Genomic DNA, 24,450 nt, shown 5'->3' with positions numbered 1-24,450 from the left:
TATGTCTGTGCCTCTCTCTCTGTGTCTCTCATGAACAACTAAATAAAATCTTTTAAAAAAATATTGCTGTAGTAGTTTTCACAAAGGGTGGAGAAAGAAATGGGGCAATGGCAGAGAGGATGGCATGGGGTAACAGATTCAAGAAATATTTAGGAGGGAATGTGGAAATTATGAGATATGGAGACTTATAGCAAAGGAAGAATCAAGATTCATGCTGAGTTCTAAACCAAAGTGAAAAAATGAAGACTTCAGAGAAAAAAGAAGAGTTAAGATTTAGACAAGTTGATTTGAAGATGCCTGTGAGACATCCAAGTAGAAATGTCTAGGAGGCATTTGGCTATGCAAGTCTAAAATTCCAGGTAGAACTGTGGGCTACAGCTACAGAGTTGAGAACATTTACATGATAGTTAAAAACATGAGAGTGGGGAAGGCCACAAAGAAAGAATCTTGAATAGAGTGAGAAGAGCAAGGGCTAAGGGTGGAAACTTGGTCAATGAGAACATTTCATATGCAGGGAGAAAAGGAAACATCAATGACAGAGGAGAAATAAAAAGGTATCACGAAAGGGTGGTGTCACAAAAACAACTCTGAAGTACAATCTTGTTAAGAAATACACAAACGACTATGAAGATGGCAGATGTTATAAATTTTTTTCTGGAATAATGTTCTAATGGAATTATAGCAATGATGCATTATCTTAATTATGTCTCTAGACTACTGTCTGGCTCAATCTAGACTAGTGTAAGTTCTCAATGAATATTTATTGAATGAGTGAATGAATGAATGTCTGTTAGTGTGAAGACTGTATATTGTTAAGGAAAATATAAAGGTATGCGGACATGGAAGGCACTTAAACCTTTTTATTATGGCACCTAGGGTACTATCATGTTGGCAATCAAATGGCCAATGAAGATAATGGTAACTATCCAATCTGAGGGAGATTTCTCAGGTATGCAAAATACTCATCACAGTGCATAAAATGCGCAAGTGATATAGCTCATGCATACTAATAATTAATTCAGCAAATACTGAACTGTTACTATAAATATTTGCCAGACTATTCTAGGCACTGGGGAGTCTTTGGATGATTAGAAGAGTTGAAACTTTCTTCTCCCATGGAATTTACATTTTAGTGGGGGAAGAAGAGACAGACAATGAATGAATAACTAGATGGCAGGTGGTGATAAATGTTATGAAGGAGAATGGGGGCAAAAAGGGTAAGGGAGCAAAAGTAGAGATACTGGTTTACAGTTTACAGTAAGATACAGTCATTTCTTATTTCTAACATAAGGATGATTAGAAGTTTTACAGCAAATAATACAGAAAATGAATTTAAGAACCAAATAATATTGGGTAAATTGTACTATTAGTAATAGTTTAAAATATTTTTAAATAACTTAGAAATGAAATGGATAAAAAAAGCAAAAGGAAGCAATAGCTGCTATCTGTCTCAAATATATTTTGAATGAATAAATTTGGTTTTATAACTGCTCCAAATTTATTTGAATGATTTCTTCCCCCAGATCTTTTTCTTTTCTTTTCTTTTCTTTTTCAAATATAGCCCAAATAGAGAGGGTAGGTATTGGGTAAGAGAAACTATGTCCACAGAGCTTCCATAAAGTGAACTCTGGGAGCTGTGGAAGCAGAAGATATAATTTCCCTTGGCAGGGTATATTATCAGTACTGTCATCCTTTGGCTAATTGGAATTCCAAAGGACAAAGATAACCACTTAAATAAAAGAGTATTATGAATTGGAATTGATATGAATGAGATGTTCACTCCATTTAATCTTGTCATTATCCCAGGCTTGTATCTAAGGTTAGTTAGAATTCTTTCAAAAGCATTTAAATTTTTTAAATTTAAATTCAATTCAACTAACATATACTGTATTATTAGTTTCAGAGGTAGAATTTAGTGATTCATTATTTGCATACAACATCTGGTGCTCATTACTTCAAGTGCCCTCCTTAATGCTAATGGCCCAATTACCCCATCTCCTCACTCTCCAGCAACCCTCAGTTTGCTTCCTATAGTTAAGAGTCTTCTATGATTTGCCTCCCTCTCTGTTTTCATCTTATTTTATTTTTCTCTCCCTTCCCTCCCCTATGTTCATATGTTTTGCTTCTTAAATTCCACACATGAGTGAAATCATATGATAATTATCTTTCTCTGGCTTATTTCACTTAGCATAATACCCTCTAATTCCATCCACATTGTTGCAAATGGTAAAATTTGATTCTTTTTGATGGCTGAGTAATATTCCATTACACACACACACACACACACACACACGTGTGGAAAATAGCAAATCTTATAACAAAGCAGGCACACTGTGGCTGAATCTGCTTTGTAAAAGATTTAAAAGCCTTCCATTCTTTTCTTGCAATCACTAGCTTTACTTTCTTGTGCCCTCAGTTCATGATTGCTGCTGGTGAACAGACAGGCCACTAGGGAGGTCATTAAATAGTGAATAATCAAAATCTTCATCTAGTTCCCCAAGTAGAGAAAATAGTAGTCACGGGCAAGAGAGATATATATTTAATGTTTGTAGTAATGCAGTGATACTGCTTCTAGTAAAAGCAAGAGCACATAGAATATTAGAAAGAAAAATAAAGACAAAAAGTCAAGGTTCCATTTGACCAAAAGGCATACTATACCTCAATTACCAGTAAAACCTGACTCTTGGTTTTGCCTCTCTGAATAACAGAATTAGGGTAATTAAAGTGCTAATGAAAGCAGCCATGAATTTTAACCAAATGGGCCTCAAATTATTAATTATATTTTTCAGAAATATTTGTTTACTGACTGCATCAAAGACTCACTAATCTGCCACATAGACAATTTCATTATGGAACTTAAAAACTGAGAGTCTACATTATATTCAGGAATACAAATTCTGTGTAGAGAGAAAAAGACATTATGAGGATTGAGCTTGTCACATATGGCGATGCAACAGCAAATTGAATACATATATAATCCAGCAAATCTATATAATATGGTATAGTAGAAAAGGTGCTAAAATAGTCATCAGAGGATGTGAGTCTAGTGTCAACTCTTCTACTAACAAGGTAAATGAACCTGCACAAGTCCTTAACATTTAAGTAAAAGGAAGGAGTTGGTAAATGTACATTAAGATTATTTCCATCTTTGAATTTTTATGATTCTAGGACTGATACACAAATAACTTCTATTGGCAGATATGCCAATAGTAATTAAACACAAACTCCTAAAAAGGCTTTTTGGATAAAAAGCTGTAGGGTTAACATTTCCTCTATATTTGAAATCGTTTATAATTTGAAAAGAGAGAGATGCATGAAGTTGGTGCTTGGTGTGCTTGCAAGTGGAATTAAGATTTTATAACTTAGAAATAAATCAAAATTTCCTGTCCCTAAACTATCACCAGGCACTTTGGGGGATGAAAAAAGGAGAGAAATGTGTATGTGGGGAAAGGGGAGTGAGGGGTAGGAAGGGAACTTATTCCAAAATGAATATTGTTTTCTATAATATCTTGAACATGTATTCCACAAGTGCAGTGATAATTGTGCTTCATAAGTGAACACAAAGGTAATATGACAGTGGCTTGTTGATGAAGCAATTTATGATGAACATTTTTGTATCATCCTTATTTTAGAAATGAATTTGTATCATCTCTCTCTAGCTTGTAACTCAAACTGCTATTAAAGAAAATGCTGTTCTTTGTCTTCCATTTTAAACTGCCTTCATTTAGTCATAATGAAAGCTATAAAATACATCATGTTTTTCTTTCTTTCTTGGGTTCTAGGAAGCTCATAGCTATAAGCTGACTATATTCTCTACAACATAGAGAATGAGGAATGAAGCAGGGAATTCTCTATGTTGTAGAGAATATAGTCAGTGATACTGTAACAGCGTTGTATGGTTAACAGATGAGAACTACACTTGTGGTGAACACAGCATAATGTATAGAGAAGTTGAATTGCTATGTTTTACACTTGAAACTGATATAACATTGTGGGCCAACTATACTAAAAAAAATTTTTTTTAATTAAACGCAGGGAAAAAATAAACTTAATGCCCAATAATAGTACCCAGCCTTAATTTAAGTGTTTGGAATAACTCTCTAAAATTTTCCCTCTAACTTTTAATATTATTTTAATAGTTTTGGTTTTAAACTACCTGAAATCTCTCTAGGAAGTAGATGAAGAATAAATACATTAATGCATATATTAGGCAAGAAGCTAGACATGAGAGGGGGGAAGATGGACCTTAAATGTCCTGGTGGAGAGCCTCAACCTAGCACTACCAAGGGACCACCGCATTCCACCCATCTAGTAGTATGTTTGGAGTTACAACATCTGGGAACAGGAAGAGTTAAGTTTTTTGTGCTTGTTGCACTTGTGTAGAAAGCCGCCCCTTAAAAAAAAAAAAAAGAAAGAAAGAAAGAAAGAAAGCTGCCCCTTGTCCTTATTTGACCTATGTCTCTAGAATTAGAAATAATGTTGCAATTTCCTACCCCATTCAGGCATTTCTAATGCATTCTGGGAAAGGACATGTGTAATTGGCTAATTACTTTATAATCCAGGACGTCACTCAAATGTTGCAATACTAGGATCCACCCAAAAGAAAAAAATGATACAATGCCACACCCCAGATTTGTCTCTCTTGACTGGCTGGTTCCTATCTTGGAGTGTACTTCAATAAAATTTTGTTCAGCTTTACTTTTGTTTCTTTGCCCTGAGCTGGCATCAGGAATCCTGAGGGCTGAGCAAACTTCCTTTATGAACTCTCAAGGCATTTTTATTTCTGCTTCTATAAGTGAAGGATCTAGAAAGTACAGAGCTATTATCCTTAGCTAGAGAAAAAGCTTAGGATAAGAAAGACAGGAAGGGTGCTGGAGGTAATCATAAAAAAAGTTTCTTGTAAAATTCCGTATTCTTTCATTTAGGAGCTTCCTAGTTCATTTAAGGATTGAAGCTTCATTCACTGGTGCTCTAACACACAGAATTTTTTAAAGATTTATTTATTTATTCATGAGAGATAGACAGAGAGAGAGGCAGAGACACAGGCAGAGGGAGAAGCAGGCTCCTCTCAGGGTGCCTGATGCAGGACTTGATCCCGGATCCCAGGATCATGACCTGAGCCGAAGGCAGGCACCCAACTGCTGAGCTACCCAGGCATCCCAAACACACAGTCTAATGCATGGTAAAAAACACATGACTTGAGAAATCAGCCAGGTTAAATGGACACTATTAAGAGAATACCCAATGGGAGATATTATATATATTATAATATATACCTGTAATATATATGCTTTCCAGTATGGAATAATAAAATGTCAAGCAGTTCTGGGTATTCCCCATCCTGAATTTTTCAATATACTCATATGCTATTCTTTTATCTCCTTCAGTTCTACAGCTACATGTGAATAAGCTACTAACTTTAGATCTATATGAGAAATAAATATGAAAATCAAGAACTCACTGTTTATGTAGGTTTATCACATACAGCCAGTTCTGCTCACCCAAAATATGATAGAATAGAATAAACAAAATAAAATAGCCTACTGGGCACTTAGAATCTGTGCCAGTTTCCATGGCAGTAAGCAGGTTTTTACAACCATTTAAAGTTTAGGAAGAGCTTGGTAGCATTCTGGCCCCAAGACTTCGACTCCTTTGATTTGCTATACAAGATTGCATTCTCAGTGCCAGGGTCAGCAGGAATTGGCTCAACACTGTAGTGCCATTCATTTTCAGAGGTACCTGATTTTGCAGGTGAGCAGTTCTATCTCCATAGACTCCTAACATCTTGATTACCCTGTAAGAGACAGCTATTCTGGGGTCTGATGAGCATCAGCATTGGGAGTCTTAACTCAGCATTTGGCTCTATATAACATTATTTCCTGATTCTGACATCAGCCATATGTCCAACCTTGGAAAAATTTTATTTTTGCCTGTAGGATTTCTTTCAATAAAAACAGAGCTAGAGGAATGTGGAGATGATGCTTGTAAATAGATCTTTAAAAATCATAAAAGCTGGGGATCCCTGGGTGGCGCAGTGGTTTAGCGCCTGCCTTTGGCCCAGGGCGCAATCCTGGAGACCCGGGATCGAATCCCACGTCGGGCTCCCAGTGCATGGAGTCTGCTTCTCCCTCTGCCTATGTCTCTGCCTCTCTCTCTCTCTGTGACTATCATAAATAAATAAAAAATTTAAAAAATAAATAAATAAATAAATAAAAATAAAAAAGATTAAAAGAAAAAATCATAAAAGCTATTGGTTTCTGAGAAAATAGGACTATGTCTGACTAAGGCCTTAGCTGCTCAAATTTTTACTGGCAATACTTTTTAATAACAATTTACAAAAGTTCTATCTCCCCCATTCCTTGCATATAAATTTTTTTGAAAGCTGAGGAAAACTATCATCATTTTATCAAGAAAGATATCCTCCCCCCCAACACCGCCTCATCCATTTTGATTCTGTCAATGATACTCATCCTTACAAATGAAAGATACATAAATTATACATTACTATCATGCTTTGTGAAAGTTGTGAGAGAGATGGTTTGAATTGCTCATTTTTATTATTTTATTGATAAGAAAAAAGGAACAAAAATCAAGGTAGACTGTTGAGAGTTTTTAAATATTTGTTTCTTTAAATAATGCATCAAGTTTTTATAAAATGACAAAAGAATTAGACTTGCTGCCTGATCACAATGAATCAGCTCAAATGGTGAGTTTATGGAATTCAAATGGTATGCAATAATATATTCCCTATTACTATAAACTAGCATAATATGTTTGAATGGGTTCTGTAGTAGAAGCAGTGTTAAACAATTTGCTTCCAATTCTGGGTTTTTATAAATGAGCAAAAAAGGAAGACAAAAGAAAAAAATCAAGGAGTAAGAAATTTAAGGGGAAATGGCAAAAAGTATAATTAGAAAATTATCTTTAAAATATGATATAATATTTGTAAAATGAACAAACTGCCCTGCTGCTTCTGTGAAGCCCTCTCATCATATTTCAAACTGCAGTGATCTTGTCCTTCCCTGAGGTCACAGAAGCTATTTTTTGCACTAAAAATGTGAATGAACATATGATGTGATACCGAATTAAATTATTTTGGAAAGTCTAAGATATACCAGAACCTATAAACAATATTTTAGTCCATGTTTATTATTGTTCACAATTGTTTTATTTTTTTTAAGTCTTGATTTCCCTAAGGAAAGGGAGAATGCTTTCTACTTCTATACTTTGTACCACACCATGCTCATAATATTTCCTCAATACTACTGATTGAATACATTCATGGTCTGGTAGGTTATTTTATATGCATGAGTATGATCCTTTAGAAGTAGAGTTCAATGATATAGAACCTTTCCAGAGTGGGAAGTCCTTTCTTTGTTTTGCTACATAGGAGAAACTGTTTGATTCAAATTGATTTTATGAATGATGGCTCTGCATAAAGACAAGTCCTGTGCCAAAATCGGAAGTAACAGACGTTGCTTTTTTCCTCATTACCCAGGATTCTAGTCTTCTATAAAGGAAAGTTTAAACTCAGTAAATTTAAATCAACTTTGCTGGGTATGAGCTATCTGCATTTAGAGAACAAACCCATGATCTTCTATGTATGCTACTCCATAATGTTAGGACTTCTTATGTATTAACCATAGATAGGAGAGGATGCAAATGGATTGGTGATAGAAATCAGTAGGTTCAATTAAAGGGAAAGCACATCCAGGTTTGCTGGCATAATTCTCCATTTTACAAAATTCCTACGAATAAAAATTAGGCAGGTTTATTAAAATTTTTATTCATTCCCTATAGTAGATATGCAATCTCATTAGTCTTGACAAAGATCAAATATCTAAAAGCAAATCAGTACATTACTATTGTATGCTTCAATTTCCTTCATTTAAGATTCTCCATTACTACAGTTTAAACTTTCATTTTGTCAACTCTAAATCTATGCAAGATATGAAGAATGAGTAATTCTTTAATAAAGCAAAGTTTGTAGATTAATGGTAGTATGGTATCTAAAAGGAAGTATGCAGGATACTAGGAGTAAGGGCATTTCAGATTAAAGGGTCATTGGAGATAAAGATTTAAATAGAATAGCATGTGATTTTTCTTTTTAGATCTGGTGCCTCATCTACTTCCAGTTTTGAATGTGTGAAAAACAAAGGAAACTCTTCCTTGTAGTGATGGTTTGGGGTGGAGATAGGTACAAGTAACAATACTTAACCGATTGTGTGGGTGTGGTGGGAGGAATGGTTCTGAGTAGGAAACTCTGCCACTTAGAGGATGGAAAAGATAATTACATATTCCTCTTTGTTACTACCATAATCTGCTGGGTCTACAAATCCCACCCTTTCCACTTCTGGCATCCTTTCACTGGCCCTTTGATCCCTTCTACTCTCTTCCCAGCACTCAATTCACCCCTAGTATCCAACCATCAGCTTCTAAAGGCTGTACACTTTGTTGGAGAATTAGTGGCTGATTATAACCTGATTTTTTGAAAAGATGCCATAATATTAGTAAACTCAGAATCTAAAGCAAAGATTGTCTTTTCTAATGTGGAGTTAAATGTCATCTTCAGCTCTTAAACACCAGAAAGTTGGAGAATTCAAGGATGGAGACTCCTGGAAAACTAACTTATTCTTTAATTGTGACATATACAAAATGATCTCTTATGAAACATCCACCATTTTAGAAAGCTTTCAGAATCAAATAAAATTACGATGGTTACCTCTAATAAGAAGGCTTGGTAATCAGGACCTCATCAGGAATAAAAGTTACATTAAGACGGGAAACCATTTCATTAAATACCAGAATAAAATGTCTTTGACAAGTAGTGTTTTACTTTTTTTCTAAAAGCTATTAGTAAAAGACTCTTAATATAAAGACTAAAAATACATTTAATTACATTAATATAGAAATGTTTATCTATATTGTGTGTTATTGGAGAATGGATTGTATGTATGCCTTCATTTCACAAATATTCATTGAATACATACTATATATGTAAGTACTATGGAGATGACAAAGATGGATTCTTATTCTGTGTAAAATAAATGTATAAGTAGAATTTAGGCTCCAAAAAAGTAATTTTTTTTTTTTTTTTGGTCTGCTTTGTTCATTGTATCCCCAGCATCTAAAACAAGCGCTGGCAATCTTTAGCTTCTAAAGGGCCAGATAATAAATATTTTAAGCTTTGCTAGACACATATGGTCTCTATTGCATATTCTTGTTTTTATGATCCTTCAAAAATGGGTCATAAAATATAAAAGTACAAAAATACATTCTTATTTCTAGCCCTGTAGGCTAGATTTGGCCCACTAACTATAGTTTGCCAACCTCTAGTCTAGATCATTACCCAATAGTAGGAAGAGCATATTGAATATTTATTTAAAAATGAATGAATATATTCAATGAAGACTGTGTAAGCAGTAAAAGATAGCATGGTTGATGCCCTTGGAGAGCTAATAGATAAGGAAAGAAGACAACTGGACAGAAGTATATATAGTACTGATGACTGTCAAGGTTAGAAGACTCAGAGGAGGAAGGTTGGAATGACCAAAGAATATGACATTTGACCTAATCTTGGACAGGACTTTTAATGAAAAAGAGTTCAAATGAGTTCTAGGTGAAATTCAGCTTCAATGATTTGAATTAGGCGATTTTGAACTCATGGGTGAATATCTGTAGTTATTTCTAGATCTCTCAGGAACTATAAACCCAGAGTTATAGCACATGCTGAGTTTATAATTTTATTTCCTTCTAATTCACCATCTGCCAAAATACTATTAGATATCTAGAAACATTATGCTGAAAATCAAGGGAGCTACTTTTGTTTGACTAAGGATGATGAATCCAATGGTCTATTTTTGGTAACATACAAATGCCACTATTAATGCTATGAAGTGAACAAAGTATGGTAGCCACAACAAATCTTTGTCAGATTGGGTGTTAACTATAACTGAAGCAGTACATTCCATAAAATAAGAGACAATAGGCAGATATACAGAGTTATACCAACTGAACAATTCATTTAGAGGCTAATAAATAGGAAGGGCAGTAAAAAACCAGAGACCCTGTTACTGAAACCACATATATCTGTTACATACAAATATTTGATGTTTGTAATATGTTAGTGAAGGTGTGGAGTTGACTTTAAAGTGCTGTTAATGGGCAGCCCCGGTGGCTTAGCGGTTTAGCACCGCCTTCAGCCCAGGGTGTGATCCTGGAGACTGGGGATCGAGTCCCACGTCAGGCTTCCTCTCTCTCTCTCTCTCTCTCTCTCTCTCTCTGTATCCCTAATAAATAAATAAATAATATTAAAAAAAGTAAAGTGCTGTTTATTTGGGTTATAATGGTTGCAGGAGATTTTTTAAAAAGCCCACAACTTCCTGAAAAGATAAGTTTAGATGTTCTAGAATTGATGAGATGGGGGAAAAAAAAAACAAAAAAACCCAGCCTGTTACATTATGCTCCAATGATCACTATGGCAGAATTGACCTTTCCTTCTTAAGTACTGCATATGTTCATTCTTTACATGACATCCAAATAGATTCAAAATGCAGTGAGGTTATTGGTTCCATTATTAAAAACTCCAGGATGCTCATTTATATAAATGAGGTTGTTTAATTCTTGATTTCCGGGCACCTGGATGGCTCAGTGGTTGAGTGTCTACCTTTGACTGAGGGTGTGATCCTGGGGTCCTGGGATCAAGTCCTGCATTGGGCTCCCTGCAGGGAGCCTGCTTCTCCCTCTGCCTATGTCTCTGTCTCTCTCTCTGTGTCTCTTATGAATAAATAAATAAAATCTTTTAAAAAATTCTTGATTTCCCTTAATCCAGGGCTAATCTGCACATTCTAAAATGCTTGTAATCCTACTCAAATGGTTCCTTGCATTCAATTCTTTGCTGATATTGCTTCTAAGTCTCAGTTGTTTCACCTTATATTAGTTGATGTTATTTCTCCCTTTTGAAAGTTACCATTGTCAGCAGCATGGCCTAACATACCTAGTGTCATGCCCCATAACGATGATGATTCCAAAGCAGACACAACACAGAAAAGAAAAAGCAGCATCAGCCATAGAAGTGGAGGACTGCTCTGCCATGGAGGTATCACAGACTGTTTAGTACTTTAATTGCAAAGTATAACTGCTGGACATTTAAACACATAATTGTCCATCACTGTTTGAACTGATAAAGATGAATATTTTGTACCTGATTCCCTAGATTTCTAATTAGGAAAGACAAAACGTGAAAAGAGTCTCCTGGCATTTGACTAACTGAACCACATTTCTGACCTATGTTTATTATAGCGGTGTAGCTTCTACTGCCCTATGTTTACCACAGCCATGTGATACATTTTATACTACGTCAGTGTATCTATTAGCAATTCACTCTTAGAGACCCACATAACAATCTGGTTTAGGTTATGAGAAAGAATTTCATGGTTTCAAGCTCATCCTTTGGGAACACAAATCCCAGAGAAGCTTCAAATTAATGTATTTTTTCTATTATGAAATCTTTCTGTGTTTCAATAGAAATGCACTGAATTTTCATTTATTTTCTCTATTTTACCTAGCATTACTTCCTACACAGAAACTGACCAAGTAATAGTCAATTAGGTCGACTGATGTCATTGTGCATGTGAAAGAAACAGTAAGTGCAAAATCTCCTTCACAAAGGCAGCTGCGATGATCAATGACTTATTTATCACAGACATTCATATTGATGCTAAAAAAATGGATCCAGGATGCTTGCCTGGCAGCTAACTTACACAAAAAGAACATTTAAGATCCAATGAAAACATTATAATCTTCCTTTACCATTATACAAAAACACTTGTAAGGTGGCAGAAGGCAAGATAATCTATTTAGACAATATATACTTTCAAAAGAATCATTAGATTGAGATGGTCAACAATCAGGCTAGAAAGCCTAAAATTGTGACAGGCTATTTATTCCACATTTCATCAGAAAAGGGTCAAGACAAGAAAGCCCAAAAAGCCTAAGAAAGAAACATCTGGGAAGTAGGATGACACAGTATCTTCTTCATTCTGGTAAAATCTCCTCTATGTGGCTTAGCTAAGACATGAAGTGCTGTGATGATTTCATAGGTAATTATCAGAAATATTATCATAAACATACTCCCCATTTTCTAAGAATTTGAATATAAAATATGTTTAGTAATATATGTAGGCTAAATATAGTAGAAAAAAATTTTAATGGATCAAAAGGTACTTTGGGGTATTACATTGCCTCAGGGTCATCATTATGCATATCAGTCATCACTACTCTCTAGGTGTAGAAATGTGCTAGGTAATGGAGAGCTCTTCACTTTAATATGAAGATACCTATCATAGCTGACACTATTTTGAAAAAGAAAACTTTCAAAGCAGATTGAACATATATATTAGACCAAAGACATTTTAGTCTGTTTTCCATATAAATAAGTGCTAATGGATAATTATTTAAGTCTTCCTTTTTTGTGTGTGATTTTCTCATTCTTGTAATTGGGTTTCTCTTAATTTTTTCCTGGACTGTATTTACTCTCTATTTTCCTATATCCATGTTTTGCCCTCTCTTTCAATTTCTTTACTGGCCCCATGAGAATTCTATCCAGGGTTTCTTTCCTTGTTTGGGGAGTTCCACTTTTTCATAGACCCCGTGCCATTGTTTTCACCATTCAAGTAAAGGGAAGAATGGGAAGAGAGCTTAAAGACAAAGGTTTGTGTTTGTGCCATCTTGAAAGACTGGACTAAGAATCAAGAGGCTTGAGTTCTAGTCCCCACTGTCATTCATTTGCTGTATGATGTGTAGTAAAATACTTCACCTTCTTTGGGTCTAGATTTCACCTTCTGGAAAATGAGAGATTTATGCCAGATGATCTTTAAGAGCCTTTCTGGCTCTATCATTCCCCATCTATAATTTTGTCAGAAATTACACACAATGAAAGTTATGCAGGGAAGTTCAGATACACATAGACTTTTCCTATATACCTCAGTCTGTGATTAGATCTTTTTGGTTCATAATATGTCAACTTATTGTGAATTCCTTTGCTGTTGGCTCTTTGGAATTTTTATATGCAGTATATGATTTTTTGAAGAAAGGGACCATTTACTACTCCTTTAAATATCCCCAGTACTTAGAACAGTGCCGGGCACTTAGCAGATAATAACTGTTCCTTCTGCTTTGTGTTTCCCTCATCTTACAGCATTTTCTGTCCATTAATGTTTGTAATATAGAAGTTTATCACATTTAACTTAAACTATTTAATGCCTATGATTTCTGCCTACTTAGTTAGCAGTAATATCCAGTTCTTTGGAAGATGGTATTTTCCTACAAAATGGACGAGCTACATTATTTTTGGAAAGAGACAGACTCATAAGGGAATCAATGTTCACCTCCTAAATCACTAAAACTTACTGTGATAACTCTGTACTGGTATATTACTTGTGTTATAAGAATTTCAGTTCCTACTTGAAAGTGTGACTTTCAGAGTAAAAAGCTTAAAAACCTATGACTTTTGGAAATGCATTTGGAAAAGCACCTATCAACCTAATAAAAAGTTTTAATAATATGTTTCTGATGCTTAAATTCCAAAAGTAAGCCTAAAGTTATAATAATTACTGTCACAGGGGTATCCACTCTCACCAATGTTATTTAACATAATACTAGAAGTCCTAGCCACAGAAAGCAGACAACAAAAAGAAATAAAAGGCATCCAAATTGGTAAGGAAGAAGTCAAACTTCCACTGTTTGCATATGACATGATACCCTATGTAGAAAACTTTAAAGATTCTACCAAAAAGCTGTTAGAACTGATAAAAAAAAATTAGAAAAGTGACAGGATAAAAAATCAACATACAGAAATCTGTTGCATTCCTATATATTAATAATGAAGCAGCAGAAAGGAAAATGAAGGAATCAATGCCATTCATAATTACACCAAAAACAATGAGATACCTAGGAAGAAATCTAACCAAAGAGGTGAAAGACCTATAGTCTGAAAACCGTAGAACACTGATGAAGGAAATTGAAGAACAAAAGGAAATGGAAAAACATTCTACACTCATGCATTGGAACAACAAATATTGTTAAAATGTCTGTACTGCTCAAAGCAAACTTCATATTTAATGCAATCTCTATCAAAATACCAACAACAATTTTCACAGAGCTAGAACAAACAACCTTAAATTTTGTATGGAACCCTAATAGTCAAAGCGACCTTGAAAAAGAAAAGCAAAACTGGAGGCATCACAGTTCCAGACTTTAAGTTACATTACAAAGCTGCAGAGATCAAGACAGTATAGTACTGGCACAAAAAGAGACACAAATATCAATAGAACAGAATAGCAAACCCAGAAATGAACCAACAACTAGATGGTGAATTAATCTTCAACAAAGCAGAAAACAATATACAATGGAAAAAAGACAGTTTCTTCAACAAATGGGGTTGGGGAAACTGGACAGCAACATGCAAAAGAATGAAACTACGCCTTTCCAGCATTGATGACCTCCCCATGAGAACATGCCCCTTGCGAAGGACCTCCTGTACCCGTCCTTGGAAGAGGAGAAGAGGAAGCACAAGAAGAAGTGCCTGGTGCAGAGCCTCAACTCCTACTTCATGGATGTGAAGTACCTGGGATGCTACAAAATCACCACGGTCTTCAGCCATGCATAGACGGTAGTTCTGTGTGTCGGCTGTTCCATCGTCCTCTGCCAGCACACAGGAGGAAAAGCAAGGCTTACAGAAGGATGCTCCTTCAGGTGGAAGCAGCACTAAAAGCTCGCTGAATCAAGATAAGTGGGACACTATCCCAATAAACAGATTTTGGGGGAAAAAAGAATGAAACTGGAACACTTTCTTATACAACACACAAAAATAAATTCAAAATGGATGAAAGACCCAAATGTGACATAGGAAGCCATCAAAATCCTAGAGGAGAACACAAGCAGTAAGCTCTCTGAAATTAGCCATAGCAACTTCTTTCTAGATATGTCTCCTGAAGAAAGGGAAACAAAAGCAAAAATAAACTATTGGGACTTCATCAAAAAGCTTCTGCACAGTGAGGGAAACAATCAATAAAACTAAAAGGCAACATATGGAATAGGAGAAGATATTGCTTTTTTTTTTTTTTTTTGAAACTGCTTTTTCTTTATTTAGGCCTTAGGGAGAAAATTAACTTTGGTCACATATTACCTTAAAAAAAATCCAGTTTTACATATTCCTAAATAGATAGGACCAAATGATCAGAGAAATAATTTCTTCTGTAAAAATTGGCCAGATTTTATCAAAAACCTAACATACAATGTAATTCAAATTATATAAAGACTGCTTGGGATCATAACATTCCAAATGTATGACAGTTGCAACTCCATCCTAACAGGTGTGAAAGTATTTGCTCTCATGTTGCTTTGGTCCAAAAGAGTAGAGCTGATCAGTAAGAATAAACTAAGTACCTAATTTTTTGCAAACAATTTAGTTATTGGCAGCAGAAATATGCATGATGAATAGTTCTACTACAGCAAAGTATAATAACTGAATATATTTCATGAACACATCACAGTATCAGATAAACTTATAAGAGAAAAATATGAAGGAACAAAAAAGATGAAACAGCTACCACAAAAGAGTCTCCTCCATAACTATCTGAAGGGTAAAAAGGTGAGATTAGAATTTGATGATGCTAATATGAAAGGAAATTGAGTATCTGATAAAGGGTTAGTATATAAAACATAGAAAGAACTTATAAAACTCAACATCCCCTAACTGAATAATCCAAATAAAAAATGGGCAGAAGACATGAATAGACATTTTCCCAAAGACATACAGATGGCCAACAGATACATGAAAAGATGCTCAACATCACTGATTGTCAAGGAAATACAAATCAAAACTGCAATGCGATACATCTCACACCTGTCAGAATGGCTAAAATTAATACAAGAACAACAGTTGTTGACGAGGATGTGGAGAAGGTGAAACCATCCTGCACTCTTGATGAGAATGCAAACTGCTATAGCCACTGTGGAAAACAGTATGGTGATTTATCAGAAAGTTAAAAATACAACTACCCTATGATCCAGCAATTACACCCTACTAAGTAGTTACCTAAAGAATACTAAAATACTAATTTAAAGGGATACATGCACTCTGATGTTTATGGCAGCTTTATCTACAATAGCCACAGTATGGAAACAGCCCAAGTGTCCATCAATTGATGAATGGATAAAGAATAGGTGAGATACACACGCACACACACTCACACACACACACACACACACACACATATAGTGGAATATTACTCAGCCATAAAAAGAATGAAATGTTGCCATTTACAAAGACATGGATAGAGCTAAAAAGTATTATGCTAAGTGAAATAAGTCAGTTAGAGAAAGATAAATACCATAAAATTTTACTCATATGTGGAATTTGAGAAACAAAACCAATGATTATAGAAGAAAAAAGGAGAGATGCAAACCAAGAAACACACTCATAACTATAGAGAACAAAGTGAGTGTTGCTGAAGGGTATGTGGGTGGGGATGGGTTAAAGAGGCGCTGAGGATTAAGGAGTGTGCTTGTGATGAGCACCGAGTGTTTCATGGAAATACTGAATCACTATACTACACGTCTGTAACTATTATTACACTATACATTAACTAACTGGAATTTAAATTAAAACTTTAAAAAAGTAAGGGAAAAACTTACTCTTGCAACTTATACTTATCATCAATAATGGAATTTTAAGAGAATTCTATTTAAAAAGTTCTCAGATTCATACTTTGATCTTGTAAAAATAGGAAAAGAAATTCTGTAGACCAGTTACAGATCTCAAAATAAAATACTGGTATTTGTTTAGACCACTTTGCTTAAGAAATATGCTTTGTTTGCATCTTAAAGTTTACATTTCTAACATTTAATGATGATTAATTGTAAAGGACACATGTAAGGCTATAATGCAGCTAAATGATGCATTTGTAATTCATGTGAAACAACATAATTAGTTCTCTAAGGATTCATCAATATATTATTCTACTAAACAGAATAATTGAAAGTCCCACTTGAGTTTTAAATGCAATACGAAGCCTTCATTTTAAGCATGGCTTCCTCTGTGTAATATTCTCATAATTATTTTCCAGCAACAAGAAATACTAGTTTATTTTTAATCTGTTAGCTCCTCATGCTGCAAAGAAAGCAACTTCATGAATTCATTTATTTTAATACAAAAGTGACATATTTTGGAAGGTATGCTTAAAATTTTAAGAAGAAGAAGAAGAAATGATTAAAGTAAAAAAAAATTGTTCTAAGAGGTAAAAAGTTAAAATTAAATAATTATTTTTAAAGCCCACATTTACTAAAAGCCATTACTCTATACCCTCCAAAATACCTCTATCACAACAATATAAAAAAATAGAAATCAGCTTTAAGTACAAAATTTGACTCATAAAAATAAGTGACTTTCAATATGTAACAACATTTTAGTATATATTAAGAAAAAAGGCCATATTCTTCCTTTTGAAACATATCCCTACGTACAAGACAAACTCCTTAACAGATATTTGTTTTTAAAAATAATATCAGTGTATGTTGGCTAAACTTTTAGATATGAGTTAAGTCATGTAAGTTACACATCTCATTAAAGTTCTGCTTTTCCTTGCAACTACTGTCTGCTAATTTTCTCTAGAAACTCTAAAACTTGAAGAATACATAGTATTTTTGAAAAGAGCCTGAATGAGATTATTCAATGCCTTTTCCTTTGAGACTCCAGGTAATTTGATTTTAAGCCACTAGTCTCAGTTTATTTAGAAATTCCATGACCCCAAAGAATAGTATTTATCTTTTTACAGCAGCCAGTCAATGTGCCTCACTTTATAGAAGGAGAATCCAAATTAGCAGGCATGAAGCCAGTCACTTAAGTACCACCAAAGAACTGATGAGACTTTCATTCTTGATGCTGGATTTGGGTAGGGTGCTTAGTGGGGGAGTATATGCTAAATTAGTTTTGGACAACAGAAGCCTATAGTATATCCTGCACATTTGCTGTCTTCTTTATAGAGTAGCAAATGGAAGGTTGGAATAAAAAGCAAAAGAAAGAGGAAATAGAAAAGTGGATTCAAGAAGACCTGGTGTATGTACAGGAGACAAAGGGAGAGGATTTAAGAACACATGTCTCAGGATCCCTGGAAGGCGCCTACAAGGAGTAAAACTTACATACATCACCAAAGGACCAGTGCAGGTTATTTAAGTTACTTGGAAACTGGTATATACTTTATCCTATTCTGTTGAAATATATATATGGAAAGGCCCCTGTGGAATTCAAGTGTACTTACTGATGTTGTTACTTAGTCTCCAATATGTTTAATAAGTGGTACTGGAATAATATAAAGATACTGTGTAAAAAAGATAACTTTTTATTATTAAAGCTTAGCTCATTCTTAGAATATCTAAGGTTCAGGAACATCAGTCTTGCCCTTCAGGTGTGCTCTAGGGACAATATTGAAGACTTGAATTCCATTCCCCATAGCATAACCGAGAGGTTGGTTTAATGGCAAAGACCAAACTGGTCCTCTTATGAAAATCTCCATATGAAGTTTTTAGTGCACTGATACATGTTATCCTCCTGAGTCAGCTTGCTCTTGTTCACAGTTTCAAAAGAGTTCCCTTGAGGCTGAGTTGAGACCACAGTAATCTTTTTCTTTTTTTAAAGATTTTATTTATTTATGAAAGAGAGAGATGGAGAGAGGGAGAGAGGGAGAGGGAGAAAGAGAGAGAGAGAGAGGGAAGGGTACAGGGGGAGGAACAGAGGGAGAGAGACAAGCAAACTCTGCGGTGAGCTGAGTCTGGCATGGGGCTTGATGACCTGAGCTGAAACCAAGAGTCAGATACTCAACTGACTGTGCCACTGAGGTACCCTGGTACCACAGTAATCTTGAAGCATATAGGAAAAAACTACTTACCTTTGGTGTTGGAGTCTTAGAAGGTGAAAGGGCCCCAAGAGACCAACTTGTAAATCATACTAGTTGTGTTGGATTATAATAGTTGTGGAACCAGTGACGAGTACCCAGAGGTTCAACAAGAGGGAGTTCTCAGAGACATTTTTTTTTTACCAAAATGTATTTTATCCAGTATTTTTACCCAACCCTTTTTACACAAGACATGTAGAAACATCTGATAAAACACATGTCCAGTGCAAACTGGGAATGTGGTCCTAACAAACAACTGTCTCACATCTCATACCTACAGACTTGGAGTAAACCTATCCCTGAATGTTATGTAGATCAACTGGGACCATGCTCCTTAGATAACCACTCACAACATGCCCAGTTAGTTGGCAGGAGAACAAGAAGAATTTGGTAAGAATTTTCTTCCATGCTAATCACAACGTGGGACTTTACACTATCAACATAATGGAGGCTAAAAGATAGCCATGTTCAAGAATATACAATGGGGAAAAGACCGTCTCTTCAACAAATGATGCTGGGAAAACTGGAAAGCTATGCACAAAAGAATGAGACCTGACCACTTCTTTACACTATACAAAAAAAAAAAAAAAAACTCAAGGTGGATTAAAGACCTAAATAAAAGATCTGAAGCCATAAAAATCCTAGAATAGAGCACAGGCAGTAATTTCTCTGACATCAGCAACATTTTTCCAGAAATGTCTCAAGGCAAGGGAAACAAAAGCAAAAAATACCTATTGGTATTTTAAAATTTAAAAGCTTGTGTACAGCAAAGGAAACAGCAAAACTAAAAGGCAGCCTGTGGAATGGAAGAAAATTTTTGGAAATAATATATCTGATAAAGAGTAAATATCCAAAATATATTAAGAACTAATATAACTCAATATCAAACAGCAATTTGACTAAAACATGGATAGTGAAACCGAATAGACGTTTTTCCAAAGGAAACGTACACATGGCCAATAAACACATGAAAAGATGCTCAATATCACTGGTCATCAGGGAAATGTACATCAAAAGCACAGTGAGGAAAGACGGCGGGGCAAGGTGGCAGAGGAGTAGGGTCACTCTCCTGGTCCCATCAACTTACCTAGATAACTTTCAAAACACCCTGAACACCTACAAATTTGACCTGATTTTAAAGAGAGAACAGCTGGAACGCTACAGAGAGAAGGATTTTCACTTCTAGCAAGGTAGGAAGGAGGAAAAAAAGAAAAAATAATCAAGTGGGGGAGGGGCACTGCAAGGAGCCCAGCCAAAGCCTTGCAGTTAAAGCCTCTGGGACAAGAAAGCCCAGCCCCAGAGAAGTGGGAACTTTGAAAATCCACACCGGATTCTTCCCCGATGGAAAAGTGCTTAGCAGGGAAATTGGGAAGAATTGCAGGATGGGCAGTGAAGCCTCCAGTTTCCTGGAGTAACTAATAGAGGAAGTGCACCACAAACTGTGGGCCGAGCTCCATAAAGGGCTGGAGCACACAGCTGACAGGGCATTTGGGAGAAGCCAGTTGGTTAGACGGGGTCTCCGGGTGGAGGGGGCAGTGTCCTGCTGCCTTTGGGAGCTGCAAAGCCCGGGAGTGTGATTCCAGCAGCATAGGCCCTGGATCCCAAGGCGCCTGAGTGGACAGAGCTCAGGATCCTGTGCATCCCTTGGGACAGGCGGAGGTGGGGAGGGCACAGGGCAGCGGGGACTCTCCTGCCACTGGGTGCCCTACAAGCTATTCAGATTAGCATACCTGCACCTGTCCCGGAAGCATCTAGGTCAGTGCAGACTGGGAGACTACATTAGTTACTAGTGGGGAGCTGACTCCAGAGCTGGAGAGCTGCTTAGCACCATTGTTGTTGCTGCTCCTTGTTTCACCTTGTGCCTGGGAGAGGCAGGGCCCCCAGGGAACACAGGCCTCACTGGGTAAAGAGCTCCCACTGAGCCAGGCACAGGCATGGGGCGGGGCATCTCCACCAGGTAAACACACCTGAGAATCAGCAGAACCCTCCCAAGAAGACCAGCGGGAAGAGCAAGTTCTTGACCAAGCAGCACTGGAAAGTGCCAGGGGAAATCAGGGGATTTGTAGTATATAGAACTAGAGGGTACCCCTCCTCCCCCCCCCTTTCCAGTATAAATCATTTTTATATCAGACTAAAAATTTCCAATTGTTTTTCTCTTTTCCCACCTTAAATAAAATATTTTACCACATCTTCATTTTGACTTTCATATTTCTACAATTACAGGTCTTAGATATATTTTCCACTCTAGATTCCCTTCAACATACTCAATTTAACTTTGAGAGATATACGAGATATGTTTTGTTTTGTGCTTTTTGTTTTCTCGGCCTCATTTTGTTCTACAATGGCAGACGTTAATAACTTCTAAAATATGACCAGCATACACCCAGAACCAAGTGGAATACCGTGCTGGTTCATTCTGTGATTATACTCTCTCTTCATTCCCATTCTGCCCCCCTTTTATCTCATTTATGTTTTGGTGGTCAATGTTGGGGGTTTTTAGAAGTATTGCTGGTTTATATGAATTTGGGACTGAGCATCTTCTAACATACATAACTTAATATACTCAGAACCAAGAGGATCACCTTCTAGAACCACTCAGATAGACTACATTCTCCCTCCACTACAACTTCTTCACCACCACCATCTCCCAGTCCCTCACTTTTTTCTTTTCTTTTTTTTTTATTTTCCTTTTGATTTTTTCTTCTTTTGTCTTTTTTTTTTTTTTTTTTTTTTGAGATTCTTACCCTTTAATTTCTTACTACTTTCTTTAAAAATTTGTTTTTGACTTTAGTGGTCCTTTTGTTTTATTTTGCTCTGATCTGTGTTTTCATTTTCTGGACTCTGACCTCATCAGAATACTCTAGAGTGAAATTTACTTAGGTCATGGTTGATATTCCTGACCCAACCCACTCATACAGCCACTCTGCACTAAGAAAAATGACTAGAAGGAACAACTCATCACAAAAGAAAGAATCAGAAACAGTATTCTCTCCCACAGAGTTACAGAATATGGATTGCAATTCTATGTCAGAAAGCAAATTCAGAAGCACAATTATAAAGCTACTGGTGGCTCTGGAAAAAAAGCATGAAGGATTCTAGAGACTTTGTGGCTGCAGAAATTAGATCTAATCAGGCTGAAATTAAAAATCAATTAAATGAGATGCACTCCAAACTGGTGGTCCTAATGATGAGAGTTAATGAGGTGGAAGAAAGAGTGAGTGACATAGACACAAGTTGATGGCAAGAAAGGAAGCTAAGGAAAATAGAGAAAAACAATTAAAAGACCATGAGGAAAGGTTATGGGAAATAAATAAGAGCCTCAGAAGGAAGAATCTATGTATAATTGGGAATTCAGAAAATGCTGACAGGGACAGAGGGCCAGAAAGCATATTTGAACAAGTCATAGCTGAGAATTTCCCTAATTTGGGGAAGGAAACAGGCATTCAGATCCAGGAGATAGAGAGGTCCCCCACCCCAAAATACATAAAAAGCATCCCACACCTCAACCTTTAATAGTGAAACTTGCAAATTCCCGAGATAAAGAGAAAATTCTTAAAGCAGTGAGAGACAAGAGATTCTTAACTTATATGGGGAGAAATATTAGATTAACAGCAGACCTCTCCACAGAGACCTGGAAGGCCAGAAAGGGCTGGCAGGATATATTCAGGGTCCTGAAGGAGAAGAACATGCAGTCAACAATATTATAGCCAGCAAGGCTCTCATTCAGAATGGAAGGAGAGATGAAGAGCTTCCAAGATAGGCAGAAACTGAAAGAATCTGTGACCACCAAAACAGCTCTGCAAGAAATAATAAGGGGGACCCTGTAAAAGAAAGAGGAAGCCCAAAGAAATAATCCACAAAAAAGGGCTCAATAGGTATTACGATGACACTAAATTCATAACTCTCAATGGTTACTCTGAACTTAAATGGGCTAAATGATCCCACCAAAAGAAACAGGGTTTCAGATTGGATAAAAAAGCAAGACCCGTCTATTAGCTGTATACAATAGACTAATTTTAGACCTAAGGACACTTCGATTCTGAAAATGAAAGGTTGGAGAACCATTTACTATTCAAATGGTCCTCAAAAGAAAGCAGGGGTAGCAATCCTCATATCAGATAAATTAAAGTTTATCCCAAAGACTGTAGTAAGAGATGAAGAGGGACACTATATCATACTTAAAGGGTCTATCCAACAAAAGGACCTAACAATCATGAATATTTATGGCCCTAATGTGTGGGTTGCCAAGTATATCAATCAATTAATAATGAAAGTAAAGACATACTTAGATAATAATACACTAATACTGGGAGACTCCAACATGGCACTTTCTGCAAATGACAGATATTCTAAACACAACACCACCAACGAACAAGGGCTTTAAATGATAACACTGGACCAGATGGATTTCACAGATATATACAGAACTTTCCATCCAAATGCAACATTCTTCTCAAGCGAACATGGAACTTTCTCCAGAATAGACCACATACTGGGTCACAAATCAGGTCACAATGGATACCAAAAGATTGGGACTGTGCCATGCATATTTTCAGACCACAATGCTTTGAAACTAGAATTCAATTACAAGAAATTTTGAAGAAACTCAAATATGTGGAGGTTAAAGAGCATCCTACTAAAAGATGAACGGGTCAACCAGGAAATTAGAGAATAGTTACAAAGATTCATGGAAACTAATGAAAATGAGATACAACCATTCAAAATCTGTACAATGCAGCAAAAGCTGTCCTAAGGGGGAAATACATCATAACAGAAGCATCCTTCAAGAAATTGGAAAAACTCAATGACACAAGCGAACCGTGTGCCTGCAGGGACTGGAGAAAGAACAGCAAATAAAATCTACAACAAGCAGAAGAAGAGACAATACAGATTCGAGCAGAACTCAATGAAATAGAGACCAGAAGAACTATAGAACAGATCAACAAAACCAGGAGTTGGTTCTTTGAAAGAATTAATAAGATACATAAATCATTAGCCAGCCTTATTAAAAAGAAAAAAACTCAAATGAATAAAATCATGAATGAAAAAGGAGAGATCACCACCAATACCAAGGAAATACAAAAGATTTTAAAAACATATTATGAGCAGCTATACACCAATAAATTAGACAGTCTAGAAGAAATGGACACATTTCTGGAAAACCACAAACTACCAAAACTGGAACAGGAAGAAATAGAAAACCTGAACAGGCCAATAACCAGTGAAAAAATTGAAGCAGTCATCAAAAACCTCCCAAGATACAGAAGTCCAGGGCCAGATGGCTTCCCAGGGGAATGCTATCAAAACTTTAAAGAAGAAATAATACCTATTCTGCTAAAGCTGTTCGGAATGATAGAAAGGGATGGAATACTTTCAAACTTGTTTTATGAGGCCAGCATCACCTTAATTCCAAAACCAAAGACCCCACCAAAAAGGACAATTATAAAAGAATATCCCTGATGAACACAGATGCAAAAATTCTCAACAAGATACTAGC

The 24,450-nt window shown here is 36.0% G+C and overlaps 1 protein-coding gene and 1 pseudogene across 3 annotated transcripts in view; one reads left to right on the top strand and one right to left on the bottom strand.

Moving 5' to 3' along the window:
• The window catches only part of DIAPH2 (diaphanous related formin 2), a 1,049,860-nt gene that overhangs the window by 85,319 nt on the left and 940,091 nt on the right, over positions 1 to 24,450 (bottom strand). The window lies entirely within an intron of this gene.
• Positions 14,516 to 14,770, top strand: LOC106557531 (annotated as a pseudogene).

This window comes from Canis lupus, chromosome X (assembly GCF_011100685.1).
Source record: "Canis lupus familiaris isolate Mischka breed German Shepherd chromosome X, alternate assembly UU_Cfam_GSD_1.0, whole genome shotgun sequence".
NCBI lineage: Eukaryota > Metazoa > Chordata > Mammalia > Carnivora > Canidae > Canis > Canis lupus.
This window is presented reverse-complemented; position numbering and strand designations above follow the sequence as displayed.